General features: G+C 53.4%; 1 protein-coding gene across 1 annotated transcript in view; it reads right to left on the bottom strand.

Moving 5' to 3' along the window:
- The window catches only part of LINGO1 (leucine rich repeat and Ig domain containing 1), a 219,151-nt gene that overhangs the window by 50,749 nt on the left and 150,124 nt on the right, over window positions 1-18,278 (bottom strand). The window lies entirely within an intron of this gene.

An 18,278-nucleotide genomic window follows, 5' to 3' on the forward strand; every position in this document is an offset into this window, starting at 1 on the left:
CACTCCAAGGGCTAATGGCTCTGGACAGGGAGAGGTTGTCCCAGATTCTGCCTCAGTCTTCACGGGTCATTTTGACCCGGGACACGGCACGCTGCCCAGCTCTCCTCCCAGCCGGATCCTGCTTGGGCCTCTGAATGGAGGTGAGAGGAAGAAGGCCACGGAGGACCAGGAGCTACTTCCAGCACGATAACTATTAACCGGGCTGGCAGATTGAATTATACCTTTTCCAGTTCCTTACCCTATTGATCCAAGAGGACTCACATGTGTGAGCAGGCGTGTGCACCTAGCTCGCGGGGCTCTGGGGGCTCCAGTGCACGCGCTGAGTCAGTCAGCTTTGCAAACAGATGGTGTGCTGCCAGCTCGGGCCCTCCAGGAGGGAGCTGAGCTTGCCCCCAGCGCCCCACCCTGAGGGGTCCTGAACATGTGCTTGCGGCTTGGCCTGGCCAGGGCCACAGGGAGCAAGGGAAGGATGGGCTCCGGCGTGGAAAGAAAGGAAGAGAGATGGGACTGGCTGGGGCCCTTGGGAATGAAGGAGGAGGAAACTCCTCTCACAGTTTCTCAAGGAGGGGGCAAGTAGTCCAGGAGCCTAGATGAGGCCACAGGGACCCCAGTCTGAGAGAAAAAAAAAAAACAGTCCTGCTCTGGGGCCCATCTGAAGAGGCCGTGCATGACCCTGCTCTCACCTCTACCTCTCAACACCCCCTGCACTCCATCCTCTCTTTCCTGACTCTCCTTAACTCCTCTCACAGCCAGGCCAGTGTTCCCCTGAGTCCCCCTGCCTGGGAGTCTTCACTCCACAAGGGGCTGGTGAGTCAAGGGAGGCCGACCACCCTCTCTGTGGCCTCAAACACAACTCCTGGAGCTCCTAAAGATGGATGGTCTCTGGTTCCATATTTCAAAAGAGGTTCTAAGTCCATGAAGCAACTCCTGAGCCGTCCTGTGCATACACATCCAATACAACGACACCAGTGACACCAGCATTTCAACAGCCAGCCCCCACATGGGACACATGTGTGCATGTGCGCTCAATGGCTTCAGTCATGTCCGACTCTTTCAAAGCCCATGGACTGTAGGTTCATCTGCTCATGGGATTCTCCAGGCAAGAATACTGCAGTGGGTTGCCATGCCCTCCTCCAGGGGATCTTTCCAACCCAGGGATGGAACCCGTATCTCTTATGTCTCCTGCATTGGCAGGCGAGTTCTTTAACACTAGCTCCACCTAGGAAGCCCACGTGGGACACACGTGTACACTCTGAAAAAGACAAGCAGTGTAGCAGGCTCTGGGCCTGGAGGCTCTCAGATGAGCTGAAGCCGCTGCAGGCAGGCCGCTTGCTCTCTCCCCACACCTGGTAGGTTAGGAACTGGCCTCAGCGGGAAGCTGGGGGTGGCTGGGGTCCCTCCTTCCACCTGACAGCCCTTTTGAGTGTCTCACCTGTGTATGCATCACATCTGGAGGCTACGGCTGACTCAGTGGCATTAGGAAGTCCTTCCTCCATCTAGCCTAAATCAAATCAACTGTCTATCCTTTCACTCAACAGATATTCTTGGGCAGGCACTGAGGACCCAGTGGTCATGCCTTGGCAGAAGGAAGGAAAAATCTCCCGGGTCACCTGAGAACTGTGTGCTGGGTGCACTAAGGAGGAAGCGGCCTTGGTGTCTCCAGGGGTGGAGCGGGGAGAAGGTGTCCCAAGTCCCTGGGTGACTTACACCACGGCAATTCCCAGGATCCAGTTTTCCCAGCTGAACAGGAAATCCCCCTCCATCACTCTGCACCTAGTCCCAAAATGTCTCTCTGAGCTCAAAGGGTGTGGCAACTTAGGTCCTGTCTCAGACATTGACTAGCTGAGTCCATCCTGAAACGACAGTAATATTCTTGGCTGTTTCTCTGTCCACTTTCTCTTGGAAACTCCTTTCTACCCCTGAGGCATCCTACTCAGACTCCAGATCCTGCAAATTGCCCCAAATTCTACCACTAGGGTCCCTCCTGTGTCAGGCATTCTCTACATGGGGTTGCGTGCATCCTCAGTTGTGTCTGACTCTTTGTGACACCCCGGACTGTAGCCTGCCAGGGTCCTCTGTCCATGGAATTCTCCATGCAAGACTTCATTGCGTGGTTGCCATTCCCTTCTCCAGGGGAGCTTCCCAACCCAGGGATTGAACCCAAGTTTCTTGTGTCTCCTGCATTGGCATGTGGATTCTTTACCACTAGTTACCTCGGAAGCCCCCTACATGGGGTTGCTATTAGATGAGCCCCAGCTCCAGCCAGGCCTCCCCGAACCACTCCTCCCCTCATCCCCAGACCCCAGGGGCTGAAGCTGGAGAGTCAGTGGGAGATGGGAGAGCTTCTGCCACCCTCCATGCAATCAGCAGAGGCTGGCAAAAATGAACTGTGAGTCCCAGGGCCTGGCCGGGGAAACACGGAGGCTAGAACATGAGGTCACCTGGCAGGGAGGCCCAGGGAAGGCCCACAGGGCCTCTGGGGCAGGACTGAGGCAGGCCTCGGCCTTCAGACCACAGTCTGAGTTTGCAGCGCTGAGCATCTGCTGGGGAAGGTGGGGAGATGCCACGGAGTTCTCCCTAGGAGACTGACCCAGATTTCTCTCCCTCTCTCTCTGCCACACAGGAACACCGGGTATGAGCGTGTGTGTGTGTGTGTATGTGTGTGTGTCTGTGGTGTGTGTGTGTGTGTGTGTATTATTCTCAGCTCTGGCAGGCGGAGGGGTGGGAAGGGAGGAAGCTTGTTGAAAGCTCTAGGAAATGAGAGAGAAATCCTCCCCAAATCCCTTGCTCTGTCACTAATAGCTAAAATATGCTCTTGACAACAAGGTGAAAGGCCCAGAAGACTCCGGCCTGACCTTGCCCCCGGGAGCTGCTGGCGCCCCAGGCCCGGTTGTTGAGGGAGGGCCCAGGCCTTGGGTGGTCAGAGCTGAGCCTCCACGCCACCCTCTGGCCTTCCTTTCTGGGTGGTGTCCCACAGGTCCCATGGATGCTGCCCTGGAAGGCAGTGAGCTCCTCGTCATGGGGGCTGTACAAGCGGCAGCGGGCAGGTACCTACCTGTCAGGAGCCCATGACAGGCGCTTAGAGATGGGTGGGGAGGGAGCAAACACAAAAAAGAGCTAGATGGCCCCTCCCAGTCTGAGCTGTCCCCTTGATGCCACGCCTACCCACAGTGCCTGTCCCCAAGGGATTGGACCTTAGTATCTGGGGGCAGGCCTTGTGAGGGGGAGGGCCTTGTGAGGCGGAGGGCCTTGTGAAGGGGCGGGCCTTGTGAAGGGGCGGGCCTTGTGAGGGGAAGGGCCTTGTGAGGGGGAGGGCCTTGTGAGGGGGAGGGCCTTGTGAGGGGGAGGGCCTTGTGAAGGGGAGGGCCTTGTGAGGGGGCGGGCATTGTGAGGGGGAGGGACTCGTGAAGGGGCGGGCCTTGCGAGGGGAAGGGCCTTGTGAGGGGAACGGCCTTGTGAGGGGGCGGGCCTTGTGAGGGGGCGGGCCTTGTGAAGGGGCGGGCCTTGTGAGGGGGAGGGCCTTGTGAGGGGGAGGGCCTTGTGAGGGGGAGGGCCTTGTGAGGGGAAGGGCCTTGTGAGGGGGCGGGCCTTGTGAGGGGGAGGGCCTTGTGAAGGGGCGGGCCTTGTGAGGGGGAGGGCCTTGTGAGGGGGAGGGCAGAGCTGCCCCCAGGCCCCCTAGACCCAGCCCCCGCGGGTTGGGGAGCTTTCTGGCTCGGGAGTGAGGATGAGGATCGTGGGGGGCTGCTGGTTGTGGCCAGGGGCACTGGTGCACACATACACAGAATTATCCTGCCAGGGTCACACTCCTTCAGACACACACACATGATGTACACAGAGACCTGAGTGTACACACAGAAGCAGGCTGTACACTCAAGCATGAGCTGGTAAACCCGTAGACCCACCAAGGATATGTTTGTTTCCCTCCTGGCTATGCTGGGCCCCCTGAGGCCTGTGAGAGAAATTTTCCCCAGAGACTACTAGGGGCTCAAGCTAAATCCTTGAAACCCTTTCCATGGTAAGACTCGAGACAGAGGCCTCCTCCTTGGCCACATTCTAGGCTCCCTACCTGACCTCTGACCTCCACAGGCCCTGCATCACCTCCTCTCCAGCCAGGCCTTCTCTGTGCCAAACAAGGAGGCCACCCTGGCTCCATCCTGAACCCTAATAGCTGGGGTGTCTGTCCTCCTCTCCAGCCAGGCCTTCTCTGCACCAAACAAGGCTCCATCCTGAGGGCCACCCTGGCTCCATCCTGAACCCTGAGAGCTGGGGTGTCTGTCCTTGCCAAGAACCCCAACGTCCCGCTGAAGCGTGTTGTTGCTGTTCAGTCGCTCAGTCATGTCCAACTCTTTGCCACCCCCACAGACTGCAGCACTCCGTCCTTCACCATCTCCCAGAGTTTCCTCAAACTCATGTTCATTGAGTCAGTGATGCTGAAGGGTGAGAGAAACGCTATGCTCACCTACTGATTGTTTGAAACCCTGGGTGTGGCCTGCCACTGTCGGGCCTCAGTCTCCCTTCTGCCCATTAGGACTGACCAGCCTGGAGGGGCTGCTGGGAGGACTGGAGATGTACAAGGGTGGATGCCTCCATGGTCATGGGCACCCTCCAGGCCAGCCGCAGCCCAGAGCACCTAGTTCCTGAGCCCGAGGCGACCTCCCAGCATGGTCAGGGGATCCTTTGTCCTCATACACACCCTCCATCCCCTCACTACGCCTGTGTGCACCACCACCCCTGGATGCTGACCCAGTCCACGCCTCACCCTGCACCAGGAAGGAAAGGAGAAACGCTGAGCCACCCTGAGGCTGGCACCATCTGCAGAAGCCCTGGCCTCCGTCCTCACGTGCCCTGCCGTACATCTCCCCAGCATCTGCAGGGGAGACAGCGTGCACCCCTCCTTCCGACAGTGAGCCCTCCTCCGTCTCCACAGCCAGGCCCACCCGGTATTTTGTAATTGAACTCCTCGTCTTTTCCGGAATCTGCCCTGCTCTCTCAGACTCACAGCCTCCACACAGGCTGTTCCTTTGCTGTGATGACCTTCCCTCTCTGTCAGTCTGAAACGCTTCCCTCTCCTTAATGACTCTTTTCAAATGTTTCCTCCTCTGTGCAGCCTTCGTGCCTCAATGTGCTTATACCCCCATGATGCTCTGGCACTGCCTCCATGGGGCAAGTTTCACCTTGCACTGGTCAGATGTGCCTAAGCTCTTGTCCTGAACAGGCTGTGGGCACCCCAGGGCATGGCTGGGACCTGCACTCAAAGGCCCTCCAAAGGGCCTGGCATTCAGTACCCAGGACCCAGCAAGTATTTATTGAATAAATGAATGGACAATGCGAGCATGTGGACATCCTTGCCAAGGCCCAGCATAAGCTGAGACACAGCTTTGAAGGTCTCTTTCAAGAGGGGCAGATTACTTTAGGGAGTCTTGCAGTCAGACGCCGGTCCCTCATTCAGCAGACACCACCAGCAGGGCATACGATGTAGGAAGCTCCATCCTCAGAGAGTGCACAGTGCCCTTGGGAGCACCAGAGAGCCTTGGAAGGGAGCCATCTGCACGACGCAGAGTTCAGAAGAGCGTGTTGTTGCCACCATTACCCTCGTTTGCCGACTATGAGCACCTGCTGCAGGGCCAAGGAAGCTATGGCCCCTGCCTGCCCTAGGAGCTCATGAAGTAGAGATGCAGGTAGAGGAAATGACTTGATGGGCTAAAACTCGAAGCAGGAGAGGGTGGCTTGGGAGCCACGCATCCTGGTTCATGCTGTCCACCACTTAGCAAGCCATGATTTTGGGCAGCTAGCTTAATTGCCTTGTATCTCAGTTTTCCTAATCTGTAAAATGGGGATGCTATGTGTATTTATTCCATAGGGTTCCTATGAGGATCAAATGCTTACAAGCTGCTTTTAACAGTGCCTGGAACAGAATAAGTACCCAAGGAACAAGAACAGCCACTATTGTTTGTTTCATCATTAGTTAGATGGCACCCACTCCGGTACTCTTGCCTGGCAAATCCGATGGACGGAGAAGCCTGGTAGGCTACAGTCCATGGGGTCGCAAAGAGTCAGACACGACTGAGCAACTTCACTTTCCCTTTTCACTTTCATTAGTTATAAGCAGCCCCAGACTAGGGCTTCCCAGGTAGCGCAGTAGCAAAGAATCTGCCTGCCAGTGCAAGAGACACACGACACGTGAGTTCAATCCCTGGGTCAGGAAGATCCCCTGGAACAGGAAATGGCAACCCACTCCAGTATTCTTGCCTGAAAAATGCCATGGACAGAGGAGCCTGGTGAGCTACAGTCCATGGGGTCACAAGAGTCAGACACGACTGAGCATGCATGCAGACTAGGCATGCAGAGAATGGGCAGGCTGGCAGCAATGGAGTTGGAGAGATGTCTAGGGCTGAGGAAATCAATCTGTTCAGAGGATGTTTGGTGTGGCTTTTTCTGCTCAAGGAAGCAAAGGATCTAAAGAGATCTAGGCAGAGGGACCCTGAGGGAGGTAAAGAGGGGATGGTGTCAGTGGATGGATAAGGAGGTTCCTAGGGGTCTGGGAGTCCTCATGTCAGCCCTTGTGTGACATACATAGATGAGAGGAAGTGTGCCAGGCCCTGCAGGAAGGGGTGGTGCACGCCTTGCCTAGGAGGCCAGCGTAAACAGGGAGAGGCAGATCTGAGTGTGGCAAGGCCGGGGTGGGAGTAGGGGGCATTTTTCCACCTGGAGGAGGGCAGAGGGCTGAGGAGCTGGTCTCCCACCTCTGGCTACCTGGGAAGTCCTCCTGGAGGCTTCCTGAGCTGTGAAGACATTAGGCTGAAGCTACAGGTAAAGGGTTCACATACAGGGAGGAGAAGCTGGTGATCTTGCTTGAAGCCCAGGTTCACTGTGCAACTTCAGGCATGTTTTTTTAGCCTCTCTGGACCTCAGTTTCCTCATCTGCCAAATGGATACATTAATTTCCCAGGAGGTGTAAGCCACTATATCCTCCTAGCCGTCCTGGTAGGACAGGGAGGGGCGAGGGGCCATGGGGTGAAGGGGGCAACCTGGAAAATGAACTGTCTTGGGATACACAGGATAAGGAGTACTCTAACAGTCTGTGCTCAAGGAGAACAAGTGCCTGGGGAGGAGAGAAGAGCTGTCGACCTTCTGCTCAGCCCCCCCTTCTCCTTCTCCCTACCTCAGACCCCCCACACAACATCAGCCATGTCAGTGTGACATTAACTGGCTGACATTAATAAGCCAGAGCTCCTCCACTTGCCTGCCAGACTGAGCCTCAGCCGTGGAAGAATTGCTAATTACAGCCACAATAAGGAAATATCAATGTTGGACATCAATATTATTGCCTCTTGCGTCCCTTCCTGTTGATTTGAGATATCCAGGGCTGACAACATTGAATGATGACAGAGAGGAGGAGAACTCCATGTGGAGAAGGGAACACCTTTCAGTTTGATTCATTCATGAAACCAGGGCCCATTTCCTCTGAGCAGGGTCTCCTTTACCAAGGACCAGGGCCAAAGCTGCAGGTAAAGGGTTCATACACAAGGAGGAGAAAATTAATGATCTTGCTTGAAGCCTGGGTTCACTAGGCAACTTTAGGTATGTCCTTTTGCCTCTCCAGACCTCAGTTCCTTCATCTGCCAAATGGGTACAATAATTCTAATCCTGCCTACCTTGTGCAATATGGAGGAGTGACTGAAGCGCAAAAGCAAGGCTTTAGAAGGGTGCCCTTCAGTGCAAACACAGAGGCTTCACGGGCCAGAGGAGACAAGTGAGACGAGGGTTAGAGGCTCAGGGGCCCTAACAAAGAGACAGATGTGTCCCAGTTCAACGAACTCTCAGAAGCAAAGGTGCTCCCCTGTGGCCCCACTCAGAACTCCAAACAGACAATAAGCCAGAGAAAAGAGAGGCAAAGCTTGACTCATGTGCGGCGCACCAGCTGCCACCTCTGAGCCCCTGAGCTTGGGAGGACTTCAAGGCTTTCAGTGCAATCCCAAGACCCTGAAGACTCCCAAGGTGGGTCACAGACAGAAGTCACACACAGGGTGGACTTCCACCCACCAAGAGGGTCTCCTAGGCAGCCAGCCTGGAATCAGAGAACAGGGCACAGCAGAGAAGCACCTTCAGAGACAATCCAGACAGTGGTGTGAAACGCACTGTCCGTGCCAGGGTGCATCTCAGACACAGGCGTGTGTAAGCACACACACTCAGAACACACATGCACGACCAGGTTCACCAATGAATGTGCAGAGGCTAAACAGGCAAACACACTCCATGCACCCCACAGACACACACGCACGCAGCCTGTCTTAGGCGCAACACCAAGCTTCTTCCTAGTCCATGGAAACCTCTCCCTGTAGAGAAGGAAATAAAAAGCCCCATGTGGCCTTCCAGGCTCATGTGGCCTCTCAAGCTGTGGCCCAGCCAAGCAGCAGCGATTAGGTGGCTGGGAAGCGAAGCCCAGCATGGCCTGAATATTTCACGGGAGATTTTGCTTCACAGAAAATCCCTTCTTTGCTCCATGCATGTCAGGGTATAATTACCCATTAGGTAGTGGAGCAGAAACCTGGGAAGATGTGCGTGCAGCTCTGAATCTGGGCCCCTCGCTCTGCCTTGCCTGCGGGCCTGGTTCCAGCCTGGTGGGGCCCAGCCCCCCTCTCACCCGCCCCTGAGGAATGCCATTTGGGACACAGGGTGTCCTGGCTCAGGGTCACCTCTGTCCTAAGTTCTCAGCCTCTGCCCCTAGCTCAGAAAGGGACAGATCCTTTTGCCCACGCACTCCCCACCCCCAGCTCTCTCTGTAGGGGCTTAAGACTGTCTGGCTCATCTCACTCCCTCATCTTTCCCCTTCTCCTCTCAGTCCATCAAACTGTTTCAGCTCCCTGAACAAACAGAAAAGACAGAAAGGAAAACGAAAACAGAGAACAGAGAAGAATGAGAAAGAGAAGATGGAGGGGAGGTACACACTAGAGGAAGAAGAGAGGGCCCTTCTGCTGCTCCCTGGAGTTCTCATCCATCCCCTACCTCACGAAGGCTCAGCCAACAGAGGAGAGAAAGGCGAGGGGGCTTCAAAACTCCAGACTTTTGCTTCCCACAGGGAGCACTCTTCCTCACTCCTTTTCCCTAAACAAAAAGGTCCACTCAGCTTAAACTAAACTCAGGTGGCATCTCCTCCAGGAAGCCCTCCGGAGTCCTCCCTAGGTGAGGAGGCTTCCCTGGCTCCTACAGCCCCTGCGTCTCTCCATCACTGTCCTGTAGCAAGGGCTGGAAGCCTAGATGCCTACAGGGACCAGAGGGGAAATGACAGTGAGTAAAGGGGTGTAAGTCATGCAGTCAGGAGCTGGGTTAAGACTCGAGAAGGGGAGAGCTCGTGGCCTGCCTAAGGCATCAACACCAGGTCACTTTATGGCCCAGTGATTCCACTCCTGCGAGAAACCCAAGAGAATGGAAAACATGTTCCCACAAAGTCTATGACACAGATGTCCACAGTGCTAGTATTCCTAATTGCCCCCAGGTGGAAATACCTAAATGTCCATGAGCGAATGAATCAACAAAATATGGAATATCTGCAGACTGGAGTATTATTGGGCCATAAAAAGGGTTGAAATACTGACATGGATCAGCTGAAAACATTCAGTTATGGGCAAGAAGCTAGTCACAGAAAGCCATCTCTTGTATGATTCTATTTATATCAAATGTCCAGAATAGGCAAATCCATAGAGACAGACAGAAGCTTAGTGGTTGCCAGGGCTTGCTGGGTGGAGACAGGAGGAATGACTGCTAATGGGTACAGGGTTTCCTTTTGGGGTGAGGAAAATGCTCCGGAATTAGTGATGATGGTTGCATAATCTTGTGACTATACTAAAAAAGACTGAATTGTACACTTTAAAGTGGCCCGTTTTATGGTATGCGAATTATATCTCAATGAGAAAAAACAAATGGTTTAAAATGGAACAAAACATATCCATCAGCCACATCCCTGGCTGGGGCCTCCAGTTTTCAACTTCTAGTTTATACATCTGTCTCCTCTGCAAGAATGGGGAGTCAGCCCTACCTGAGGCCAGCCCCTCAGTGGTCCCCAGAGCTGGCATTCCACAGGCAGGCACTTGAGTCACAACAGTGACCACGGCAGCATGTGAACGCAGGCCACATTTCATGTTTCACACAACCTCCCTCAGAGGGCCCTGGTCCAGTCACTCAGGCAAGGACCCCTGAGGCCCAGGTTCAGGGTTGACTGAAGTAGGGTCACACGACAAGCTGGAGACAGAACTTTGAAGCCAAGCCTCCCAAGCCAGTGCAGGATGATCAGTGCAGGTAACCAGCCTCTGGTGGACAGAGGAAGTTGGACACAAAAGCATGGGCATTTCTGCCACTGTGTCCTGCCCAGGCCTCAGATTCAAGCCTAGCCGCCAGATCTGGGCACTGTGGTGAGCCCCTTGCTCCTCTCTCCTCTGTCAGCACCACCCCCAGGAGCCCACAGTTACTTCCCACAAGTCCCAGGCATGGCCAGCACCGTGACCTAGATGTCCAGCCCTCAGAGGCCTGGACACGTAGGTTGCCAGGGGCAGAAGCTGAGCCTCTTGTAGAATGGCCTTCTGGTGTGGAATGACCAATGATCCCCGGACTGAGAAGTGCTAAACTGGACAGCCCTGGGCAAAATGGGACAGGTGGCCACAGTGCCTGAGAGGTCCATCTCCTTTCTCAGGCCCAGGGCAGGCCGCAGAGTATGGGGGCTCCTTTCTTCAGAAGCCTTTCACCCCTTCCTCTCACGCTCACTTTCTCCTCATCTTGGTCATCCTTCCTTCCAGAACCGTCCATCAGCAGAAAGGAGCCCTCTCTCTCAGCTTCCCCTTCAGGTCCCTCAAGGGCAGCAGGTTCCTGGCACTAGCCCCATGAGCCCCTGTGTTTGTGAAGACACCCTGGGAGCCACTGACTGGGTGAACAAGAGGAGAGGCCGGGGTGAGGCCATTTACTCCTCCTTCAGTCACGGCCTCCCTGTAAATTGTCAGCTCCCAGAGGGCAGGAACCTACCTCTTGTTCAGTTCAGATGTGCCTAGTCTAGATGACTAGGTGCCCATTTGCTGAATGAATGACTGGGTCTATTTTCCATTCCAAGCATTCCTACAGTAGGTTTGAACTGCTAAAGAAGGCTTCAGGTGGCCATGAAGGCCTCCTCCCTCTGACCCCTCATACCTCCCAGCCACCCCTTAACTCACTGACAGTCCCCATGCCTGGCACCTCCAGAGACCCCAGCCTTCGCTCCCATAGGGCACCGTTCTGGAGTCTCTCTCAGGCCTGTTCTTGGGCACCAAGCTCAGTGAAGTCTGACTTCATCACTATCTGTCCCCTTCCGTGAGGCTCTCTCCCCAGCTGAGCCCTGGAACACCTTAGGGAGGGTGTGCAGGTGAGAAGGAGGGAAGAGCTGGAGTGGGCCCAACTGCAGGTTGCCCAGGACCTGGGTCATCCTCGAGATGGAAGGGTGTCTGGGTGTCTCGGGGTCTGTCGGCAGCGCCTGGGTGCGAGGCCAGGGCTAGCAGAGGAGAGGAGGGGAGGGGAAGGAGGGGAGGGGAGAGAAGGGACAAGACAGGGAGGAACAGGGGGGATGAGGGAGAAGCTACTCTCAGCCCCGGAGTCCCAGGAAGGCCGAGTCAAAGTTCAACACAGTGATGAACGGGCAGGACAGCCGGTCACACTTAGACACAAATATCCCCCAGAGATGCAGATCACCGCCCCGCGGTTCAGAGTGATAAAGGGGGAGAGAAGGTCCTCCTAACCCTGTTCAGACAGTGACCTTGAGCCTGGTCACACACTGTGTGCCCACGCTGTTCACACAAGGAGCCCCAACTGTCCTCCCACACGAAGCCCAGGCCCTGGTCCCATAACTCTCCTCACGCTCTGAGCCTGAAGCCTGTTCACACGCTGAGCCTCGACCCCCCTCGCACACAGGGATCCCCCACCCTCCTCACACAAGGGGCACCAACCCTGGTCATACACTGAGCTTTGGCCCTCCTCTCACACTGAGCCCCGACATTCTTCAAGTGGAGAAACCAGACTCTGGCCACAAATGGAGCCCTGACTCGGGTCACACATTGAACCGTGGCTTTCCTCATGCATGGAGCTCTGATCCTGGTCACACAGGGACCCCCCACCCTCCTCACACAAGGAGCACCAACCCTGGTCACACGCCGAGCACGGCCCCTCACTAAAAGCTGACCCCTGAGCCTCCTCACACATGGAGCCCGGACCTTGTCCCACATGGAGCCCTGACCCTCGGGGCAGACTGACGCTCAAAGATACGGAGGAGGTTCCAGCAGCATCAGCCTTTCACCTCCCCCATTCCTCAGGCCTGGGTGACAGACACCGTGTCTGGGTGTCTGAGACAGAGCTCAGCTCTGAGTGACTGTTGGCAGCTGGTGCCCAAGGTGGCTCATGGTGGCTGATTTCTTGACCTTCTCAAGACCAAGACTGAGCAGGTGACAAGCTCCTCTGTGTCCAGGACACAGCATGTGTCTAGTAGACACCAGGTCCTCTAGGAGCCCCAGCCCCAGGCTTCCATGGCGAAGCTGCCATGCCCATTCCTTCCCCTCCCAGCCCAGCAGAGCTTGCTCCCTTGCTCCTCCTCATCCCTTCCCCTCTCCACAAGGATCCAGCTCTACCTCCCTCTCTTCCAGGAAAAAGATGTGAATTCCTAGGTAACTGTCCCCTCTGCCTTCCCCCTGCCCCCTCCCCCCTTCCCCTCTCCTTAGTGAAGTTGCTCAGTCGTGTCGGACTCTTTGCGACCCCATGGACTGTAGCCTGCTAGGCTCCTCAGTCCACGGAATTTTCCAGGCAAGAGTACTGGAGTGGGTTGCCATTTCCTTCTCCAGGGGATCTTCCCAACCCAGGGATTGAACCCAGGTCTCTCGCACTGCAGGCAGACGCTTTACCATCTGAGCCACCTCTTCCAGGAAAAAGCTGTGAATTTCTAGGTACCTGTCCCCTCCGCCTTCCCCCTTCCCCTCTCCTGGCCTTCCCCAGCCCACATACACATGCAACAGGCCCCCATTCAGTGTCCTCAGCTGACTGTCAGTTAATCCCTGCAGAGGTGTTAGCTGATAATTAAGACGTTAGCTGAGAACTTAACATGTGATTCCGTGCCAGGAGTATTTTGGTTTTAACAGGTTGCTCTTTGAAATGGGAAAACCTTCAAGACCCAGCCAAATGGCAGACGGGGGATGCTGGGGGGGTTGGGGGGGAGGATATTTTGTGCCTGGAGCCCTTCCAGCCTTCCTGAAACCCACTCTGTCTCACCTCCCCTGTCATGGGATGGACAGAACTCAGGCATCGGAACTGCCTCCCAGGCTTTCTCCACCTCATGATGAAACCTCAGTGAACCTCAGTTGTCTCATCTATAGATGGGTTTATAGAATACCAGCCTTGCAGGACTGTAACAGCACACAGGAGGCCCTCCACCCTTCAGAGCTCCCACCATCTCCAACTTCCCTTTGCTTCTTCCTTCCACACCTCTCACCTCCTCACACTCTACCCCTAATCAATGGCCAAGTCTATTCTCTGAACCCCCTACCATCTTTCCCCAGGCCATGATCAATGGAATCAAACAGCAAGGCCTGGACAGACATGAGATTGTGGGGACACTTTTCAGATGATGGGAAAGGAGCTTCAGAGCAAAGAGAAAGGACAGCTCACTCAGTAAACAGTGTCCAAACAACTGGCTAGTCATTTGGAGGGAAACTGCTTAGATAGCTATCCTCAAACCACACCCATAGAAACATTCTGAATGAACCAGAAATTTAAATATTTTTAAATATTATGCATGCTGCATGCTCAGTCGCTTCAGTAGTAACTGACTTTTTGCAACCCTGTTGACTGTAGCCCGCCATGAGAGCTCTGTCCATGAGATACTCCAGGCAAGAATACTTGAGTGGGTTGCCATCTCCTCCTCCAGGGGATCTTCCCGACCCAGGGATCAAACATGCATCTCTTACATCTCCTGCATTGGCAGGTGGGTTCTTTACCACTAGCGCCACCTGAGAAGCCCCTTATATATCATAAAGAAGTAGAAAACAACATAAGACAACTTTTCAAAACTTTTCGGTGGGTAATGCCAGAAACTCTAAAGGAAATTAGTGATGGACTTGACCACAGGACCATTTCAAACTTTTAAGGGGTTTTAAAAAAAGCTCTATAAATTGAAATGACCAAAAGACAGCCACAAAACTGTGAAAAAAATTTGCAACATATGGCAGGTAAAGGGTTAAATCTCTCATCCTCTTATAAATCAATTTGCTCTTGCAGGTCAATAAGATGCATTTCACACACTCTCCCACCAAACAAGGTTGCCTGTGACCTCCCCACGGCTAATGCATGATCAATGCTCAGTCTGCATTGTACTCGACCTCATGCTTGAAACATGCCTCGCCCTTGGCTTCCAGGATAGCATACCTGGCTTTCTTCCACCTCACTCATTGCACCTTCCCAGTCATCTTTTCGGTGCCTCCTCAGCTCCCTCACTTCAGACCAAATGAGGCTCCAGGACCGGGCCTCTGGTCCTTCTCTTTTGTACCTCTGTGCTGCATTTAGTCGCTCGGTTGGGTCCCACTCTTTGCGACCCCAGGGACTGCAGCCTGCCAGGCTTCTCTGCCATGGGGATTCTCCAGGCAGGAATACTGGAGTGGGTTTCCATGCCCCCCTCCAAGGGATCTTCCCAACTCAGGGATCGAATCTGGTCTCCCACATTGCAGGTGGATTCTTTACCATCTGAGCCACCAGGGAAGCCCAAGAATACTGGAGTGGGCAGTCTATCGCTTCTCCAGAGGATCTTCCCAACCCGGGAATCAAACCAGGGTCTCCTGCACTGCAGGCAGATTCTTTACCAGCTGAGCTACGAGGGAAGCCCTTTGCACCTATACTTACTCCCTTCATGCTCTTATCCAATTTCATAGCTTTATGCTGATGACCATGTATTTGTATCTCCAGTTCAGACCTGGGCCCTGAACTTCACCCTCATGTCCATTTCTACTTAGATGTCTACTAGCATCTCACACTCTACCTCTCCACAGCCGGGGCCCACCTGGGCGGTGTACCAAGCCCCACACTCAGCAAGGTCCCAGGCTTAGTTTAATGCTCTACTCTCAGAAATTTGAAATTCTTAATATTATTTTTTAAACAAAAAGCCATACATTTCATTTAGCTCTGGCTCCCATACATCATGTAGCCGGTCCCGTCCATAGCCGAGCTCCTCTCCTCCCCTACATCAAACCCACTCTTAATCAACTCACTCTGCTCTGTGGATGGCAGCAGTCCCATCCTTCTCCCTACTTGGGCCAAAACCTTTGGAATCACTGTTATGGATTCAATGTTTGTGTCTCCCAAAATTCGTACTTTGGAACCCCAACTCCGAATGTGATGGCGTTTGGAGGTGGGATGTGATGTGGGTTAGATGAGGTCATGAAGGTGGGGCCCTCATGATGGGATTGGTAACCTTATAAGAAGAGGAAGAGACACCAGGGCTCAGTCTCTCCGTGTGCACACAAAAAAATCACATGAGCATACAGTGAGATGGTAGTCATCTACAAGCCAAGTAGAGGGTCCTCGCCAAGAACTGTGTCTGCCAGCACCTTGATCTTGGACTTCCCAGTCTAAAGAAGTGTGAGAAATAAATGTGTGTTGTTTAAGCCACCCAGCCTATGGTATTTGATTATGGCAGCTTAAAATGACTAAGACAGTAATCTTTGGCTCTCTCTCTCTCTCACATACACACACACACCACCTCATCCAATCTGCCAGCAAATCCTATTGGCTCTACCATTAACATGTACTCAGAACCTTTTCACTTCTTCCCACTTCCATCAAGACCCCCTAGTCCAAACCCCACCATCTCTTCCTTGGATCATCACAACCGTCTACCGCCTGATATGCCTGCGTCCATTCTGGCCCCCTTCAGTAGCCGGAGCGATCTGGCTAAAATGAAATTCAGATTGTGTCATACCATTATTCAGAACCTTCCATGTCTCCCTGATTTCCCCACTTCATTCCGAGGAAAAGCCCAGGCCTTAGGGTGCCCACCAGGCCCTGTGAGGTCTGGCTCTTGATCCCTCTCTGGTCGCACACTCCACTCTCTCCCTCCCTCACCATGTTCCAGCCACATTGGCCTTCTCCCCAGGCCCTGAACAGGCCAGGCCTACCCCTAACTCAGGGACCCAGACATCTGTATGACTCATTCTCTCGCCTCCTACAGGTCTTTTCTTTACTGCCGTCTCCCAGCGAGGCCTTCCTGACTGCCATAACCAAGTGTCCCAACACTTCTCATCCCCACCCTGCTCGCTTTTCTTCTCATTAGCACTTAGCACTCATACACACACTAGATTTCACTTGATTATCTGTTTTTCCTTGGCTGTCTCTCCTTCACAAGAGCTTAAGTTCCATGGAGCAGGGATTCTGTTTTGTTAATTTCGTTCACTGTTAGGTCCCTAAACAAAACAGTATCCAACACGTGGTAGATGCTCAATTAATGCTTACTGAATAAAGGGACAGATGAATAGATGAATAAGCTGAGGATCTGACATGAATAAGCACTTGATAAACAGGCAAACAAACTGAAATGACCAAAGAACACACACGAATATGCCCAATCTCATTGGTGATCAAAGAAATGTAAAATCAATCAGCTTTACCTACCAGGTTGGCCCGGATTTAAGTGTCAGGCTGGCAACGGTGTCTTGTATGTGACAAGTCAGCACAAGTTTCTGGAAGTTGATCTGGCCTGTGGGTCAAACCTGGAAATGTGCGTGCCCTCTGACCCAGGCAGTCCACTTCCAGAAACACCCTCAAAGGACCCGTAGCACAAGTGCACACAGCTGTAGGAACTGGGAGTTTCCCTGAGTGAAGTTTATAAATAACCAAACACCAGAAACAATCTAAATGGCCCCGGACAGGATTAATAATTGATAACATAACTTAAAGACTATCTATACAATGGGCGTAAAAGGAAGGGAAGAACACTAGAATGATCTATACAATAATATTAAGTGAGAAATCAAGCGACAGGGCAGTATAACTAGTGTGATAGTTTTTCCTTTTAAAATATGTTTCTAAGCACATAGAAACAAATCTGGAAGGATATGATATATGGAACTAGTTAGCAGGGGCTAGCCTTGGCAAGGAAGAGATTTTGGGAAGAGCGTGAACTGCATGCTTTAGATACTTCTACAGGGACTTCCCTGGTGGTCCAGTGGCTAAGACTTTGCCTTCCAATTCAGGGGCTGTGGGTTTGATCCCTGGTCAGGGAGCTAAGATCCCCATGCCTCACAGCCATAAAGTAGAAAGAATACTGTAACAAATCCAATAAAGACTTTAAAAATGGTCCACATTAAAAAAATCTTAAAAAATAATCTATCTACATTCTTAGATCAATAGGTAGATATAGGGAACATATGACCTTAATAGTTGGAAAAATTATTCCACCTGAGGAGAAAACACATCCCTTGTCTCCCCAGTGCTGAAGGATGCAGAAATAGGACATTCTAAGCCCTCATTATCTGGCCCTGCCTCATCCCTGTTATCCCACCCACCTCCATCCCCACACCCCAGCACTCTGGGTTCCAAGCTCACGAAACAATTTTCTATTCCTGGTTCCTCTCACAGCTCCACACCTGTCTCACAGCTCCGTTCACAGGCACAAAGGCCCAGCCGACCCCGCGCAGTGACCCCCTCAGCCTGAATTCCGCTGTCAGAGAGCCAGAAGGGGGAAAACAAGGACCCCAAGAGCACCCTTCACAGCCAGCCCTGCAGCCTCTAGCGGGAACCCCAGGTCTCTGCCCCAGGGATGGCTTGCAGGATCTATTCACTGTGGCCTGAGCAGGCTTGACCGCCCCTGGCTCCAGGGCCCCCTCTGTAGGCCATGGACACAGCTGCTCTGAGGGTGCCAACATGGGCCCAGCAAAGCGGGGACTGAACAGAGGAAGAGGGGGCTGGGGTTTCAGCTCCCATTAACATCGCCACATTGAATCAATAAAATCATAGGTCCCATGCAATATTTGGGACATACTCATGATGAAAAATGATCTGTTGTCTTTCTGAAGTTCACATTGAGCTGGACATCTTGTATTTTTTCTGGCAAGCCTAGCTCCCACCGCATCCCAGCTCTTGACCCCAAGCAGAAAGCCTCTACTGGGGCACCCAGGAGCAACCGAGAAATGTCCTCTCTCGGGCCCAACGCAGAGGGATTAAAAGGGATTAAAAGTGAGCAGGGCTCTTCTCGGTGCCAGAAACAGCGCCTCTGCCCTGGGGGTGTCCTG

Source organism: Bos mutus, chromosome 21, assembly GCF_027580195.1.
Source record: "Bos mutus isolate GX-2022 chromosome 21, NWIPB_WYAK_1.1, whole genome shotgun sequence".
In the NCBI taxonomy this organism is placed as follows: Eukaryota; Metazoa; Chordata; class Mammalia; order Artiodactyla; family Bovidae; genus Bos; species Bos mutus.